This window comes from Montipora capricornis, chromosome 12 (assembly GCF_036669925.1).
Source record: "Montipora capricornis isolate CH-2021 chromosome 12, ASM3666992v2, whole genome shotgun sequence".
Classification (NCBI taxonomy): domain Eukaryota; kingdom Metazoa; phylum Cnidaria; class Anthozoa; order Scleractinia; family Acroporidae; genus Montipora; species Montipora capricornis.
Window position 1 is genome coordinate 32647438 of NC_090894.1, and position 5000 is coordinate 32652437.

The 5000-nt window shown below is 40.2% G+C and overlaps 1 long non-coding RNA gene across 3 annotated transcripts in view; it reads left to right on the forward strand.

The window, feature by feature from the left end:
* Window positions 1-645: 645 nt before the first annotated feature.
* LOC138027860 (uncharacterized) overlaps window positions 646-5000 on the forward strand; it is a 4792-nt gene continuing 437 nt past the window's right edge. The window contains exons 1-4 of one of the 3 annotated variants that reach the window (XR_011127525.1): window positions 646-815; window positions 2427-2487; window positions 4092-4218; window positions 4320-4434. This is a non-coding gene — a long non-coding RNA (uncharacterized lncRNA). Of the gene's footprint in view, window positions 816-2426; window positions 2488-3323; window positions 3464-4091; window positions 4219-4319; window positions 4435-5000 lie in introns of those variants that run through there. The other 2 variants (XR_011127526.1, XR_011127524.1) reach the window with 2 other exon arrangements.

A 5000-nucleotide genomic window follows, 5' to 3' on the forward strand; every position in this document is an offset into this window, starting at 1 on the left:
GCAAGTGTTCAAAGGCCTCATACTCCCGGCTTCATGTGTACCAAAATATTCCACCAGCTTTTGTAATATAAACATCGTTATGAACATTTACAATTAGTGCGCGTAGAAGCGAAATTATACTAGGAGTGATCACAGATTCTCTACCAAAAATAATCTTTTTTTGGGCAAAAAACTCATAGGTGCGTGTCAGAGAACGTTCGGTAAACACGTGACGCTCTCAGGAATTGTACAGAAGTAAAGTAAATGGTCGACAGCAGACCTTCCATAAGTATAGGTCTCCAGTCGTTGGCGGAGCTTCGCAAAGCACTATATCGAGCATTCAATCGACTCGTTGTTTACATGGCACAGAAAGTGGCGCTGCGTTGCTGCTATTCAGCGTTAGCCAGTATAATCCCCTTAGTTTTGATTAAAACGGGATTAAAATTGCTGTTTGGCTGCGTGTAAATGTCATTTAGTTTCTAGAGGAACAACAAATTAGGTGACAGTACACAAACTAACAGAAAGCATAAGCTTCTGAAGCTTTTTAATGGCCCATGCAACAAACAGATTTTGTAATTACCGAAGCATGTTATCATTGAAACGTGACCGTCTTTGACCCGTTGAGAAATCCCAACATACGATAAACAACTTCGAGACCGCCGCCCAGTCGCATTTGTTTGTGTTCAAGGAAATAGAACCGTAATGGTTCAGTGAAATCGATGATTGCTTAGATTTACACATCTGAAGGCATTGTCGACCAATTTGCTGGTGCGCAAATATAATTGCTGAAACAGCTTGATTTCATTGCTCGGAGATTCTCAGTCGTACAAACTGAGGTCAGTACCCTTTTATGAACAGCTGTCAAGCCTAAGGACTTGATGCTCTTTGTTTACGTGCAATTTTACTGCCCTCGCATGCGCATTTCACGTCAAACAAAAAGGGCTAAGTCATAATTTCAACACAAACGCAATATATTAATATGGTGCTCTCTGCACTTAAGTTAAGTAGTCAGGCGTGTAGCTCTTCAGTGTTAGTCAATATGACCCCATAGATTTGACTGCAACTTGATTAAACGGCTGTTCTCGAGTTGCGTGTAAATGTCAACTTGGGAAAGCCTAAAGGGGCATGAGTGGCTATACACAAGCTACAGAAGCATAAGCTTTTCAAGCTACTTGACGGCCGATGGAACAATTCGAATTTTTGATTACCGAACATGATGCTATCATTGACGTTATCGGCTTTGTTCCTTTGACAAATCGTAATAGACGGCCCGTATAGATCGTTTTCACGTGACGTCATCATTTTCTAAAATCCAAAACTAAAGAGCTACGAAAGTTTTTATCCTCATCAGGCATAAGAGGAGGTAAATTTGTATCCATTTGCAATTTTAAAGCTCAATAGCGTGCTTCGTTTGGAAACCAGAGCATTTTGAATTTCTGAGTTATAGCGGTGCGTGACACGAGGCGACGATTAAGTTTATTGAGAAATATATATTTATCTCGTGGTTTTGAGCCTTTTTAGAATTTAAAGCATTGGGAATGGTGCTTAAGTAAATAGCTGTCTGTTCAGTACAGATGATCACTCGCCTAGATAGCCAAAGTAAGTAACAGATGTTGACACTATTTTCCGGCCGCCATATTGGATGTGCACCAACATGGCGTTTTCATACTGGGCTCTGTAAATTTCTGCGAAACATTTCGACGAATATCTGAAGTTTGGAGAAACGCACGGGCCTAAAACTTGGCGAAGTGTCTTCTTCATTTATCTTCTACAACATCACGAATTCTTGACTTTTTCCACTGGATGGTTTTCGATTTATTCTTTTATTGCGTGACAGTGAAAACGACCTATAGGTCATTTCGGAATTGCGTAGGGAACTGGGGCGAGCTTCGAATTAAAACCAATCGATAAATTGACACCATCACATGAACGATAACATTAAGATTGGCCATCTGTCCGAGTTTTATGCTTTTAGGTCAAACAGAGACTATGTTACGGACTTTAAAACATAATTAGAAATCCATACAAACGTCTCTAATTAACAAAAGTTGAGACTTTAGACTTCTGCTGTTTGTGCTTATGGTAATGTCGTGCACAATGCCCGTTTTTATTTAAGCGTAAGCAGCTAGACGGCTGGTCTAATTGATTGTTGCCTTGAAGTTGGTTATCGCATATTGGGTTTTCTTACGGGCAAAAGACGTTAAACTTTTTAAGAACCATGGCACCTTATTGAGAGCTTGATGAGCCCCCAGGCTACGAGGCGTGTCTAGTAACCTCTGATGAGAAGGCCTTTATGTGTACCACTATGATCAATATTCGGGGGATTATTCTGCCATTATTTCTAACTATCCCTACATTACACCGTTAGATTGTTACTTGTTTCACAGTACGTATCTAAGCTTGGCATGTAAAATAAATTCAGTTTAAACTTCTCTCTTAATTTTTAGTCACGGAAGGTTGGAATTTGGAACTGATACCGCAAGAGTGGAGCAGGGTCGAAGCAAAATTGTATGGACGAGCTCAGTTAAAATCGTCGCCTTAAATTTTGGGGGCAAAGTTTGGGGCAGCAAAAGATGCGCATAATTAAATGAAAAGCTGAAAGCCTTTCAAAAACCTTTTGTTAACTGAAAGATAATTGCGCACGGCTGGGAGCTCGGGGAAAATGAAATCAACGTGTTTGTCTAATTCCTCGCCATTACAGTCGAGTTATGTCACGCGAGACCACTGATTCGCGAGACTGAAATGAACATCCGAATTCCTCTTTGGAGTTTTCGAGATTTGAATGGAATCTTGAAGATTTTTCCGAAAGTTGGTTCGAAAAATGCACAATAAATGAACAATAATTCATCAAATGATTGAAATAGTTTTCACTTTTCAAAGACCGTTTACAATGAAACGAAAGTTCATAGATAACTATTTGCGATATATCAAGGAAATATCCACGGGAAATTCAGAATTCCGAGAGAAAAGTTCAAAACTTGCTCGCAAATTTGATTACTCGGTTCAAGTTTCAAAACTACTGGTCATGCATTGGTGTCTTGAAAACAAAGACCCCTAAGACACCTAAGACCCAAAGACTCGAAAACAAAGAAAGTAACCCAATATCCTCAATTTGGCTAAACCTATGCCTAACTAGGCCTGAGGTTGGTTTTTAGGCCTAGGGTTAGCCAATTTGAGGGTTTGGGGTTACTTTCTTCGTTTTCGAGGCTTAGGGTCTTAAGGGGTCTTAGGGGGTCTTAGGGGTCTTTACTTTCAAGCCACCCGCCACGCATGACGTAGCTTGACTTTAATTATATTTCGCTCACGTAAAAATTGTTAAGTTACGCTTTGTTCGTTCCTCAACTTTCCATACCGTCACGGTCTTGCCCCGGCGAGCTCATAAAAGGAGAGACAAGCGGTGGCTTTCTCTATTTTGGACGCTGTTCTCAAATCAAGGCTTCAACCGATCGGGTTTTCGTGTCCAGCCACAAGTGATCTCCCTAAGGTAAGCTGTTGTCGAATTCGTTCAAAACGGCCATCCTCTACCTCAGCGCCAACTTGAGAATAGTTTCGTGCCTTAAGAAATTTCTACCTGACAAGATTTCCTGCAATTTCAAGTGTTGATTCTTGATTCCAGCATGAACATCTAAACCTTAAGATCGGCATGAAAATGTAATTGCTGCGTGTAGCCTGGTTCTTTGCGGAACTATTGCAGAGTATATTTATTAATTAATCTGGAAAAGTGGAAAGATGGAAGAATCGCACTCGGTTTTTTTTCGGTTAAAGATGCCAGGCTCACAAATGCCAATAGTGTGTTATCTCCTTTATAGCTCACTGAGACTCCTAGCCACCCAATCCTAAAAACTCTTCAAGTTTAAACTCCATGGCCAGCAACTCAAAGCAAGCATCATTTGCAACGCTTAGCATTCTCTGTGTTCTTTAATTACAAGCTCTAAAAAGAAAAAAAAGAAAAAAAAAAACGTTTCAAAGAATGCAGCTCGGATTTTGCAGAAAACTATCATAGTAATTTCAGTGTAATTTTCGCCTATTCCTATGAAATTCAATGAAAATGTACTAGTTCATTAAGGATCACATGGCCACGACAAAATCACAAGAGTTGTTTTTGATTGCAGTGACACCAAACCATGGATGTTAAATTGAAAGTTTGTCTTCTGCTGCTCGTGGGAGCTTTGAGTGTGCAGGGATTCACTGCAAGCAAGCTGCACCAAGGGTCTAAAAATAAGCCCAGCTTCATGAAGCGTAAGTTTCCATGCATGCCATTCCTAACTTCTCATTTGTTTTTCTAATTGCTCATTCGGGATTGTAACTTAGCATATGCATTTCATCTTATTCTCAAATAGGAAGCTCTTGTGGTTCGAGCGGCATCTGTTTATTGAACGCTTTTGAATGTTACGAATTAGACCCTCCGAGGAAAAATTGCGTGCACAACTGCCATTCTGGACGTCATTGCTGTTGGTATGAATCTTATTCAGTGTTTATTTCTATGAAAGAAAAGGAACTTTATCTAAATGTCTAATCTTCTAGGGCTGTGGCACTAACTGGGGACACTGTAATTGAAATAGCCTGAGTAGCTGGCCGAAATGTTGGCAAGGAGAATGGCGTGGTGCGCTGTGAAATGCCGCCCGCACGAAAACTTATGTGTTTTGAAAGCCGCCCACTTTGAATCCAATTACGAACAGCCAATCAGAATAAAGCTGTAATGCGAAACCAAATTGTATACTACAAGTGTCAATATTTGGGCGCAAAAGTTATAAACAGCATGCACGGAAGCTGGTAAACACATGTTATTATGGAAAGCATGGTAAGGGTAGATACATCAAAGAAGAAAGTAAAATGAAGAAGACTCGGTTAGTGTTTTCAGCCTCAGCCTTCGGCTTCGGCTGATAACACTTACCTCGACCTTGATTATTCCGGATATCACAAAAACCTAATCCAATAATTGTTTATAATTTGAATTAACAAATGAACGCAAATGAAATGTTGCCTTTTGAGGAGCGGGCAAAACCGGAGTCACATATGGC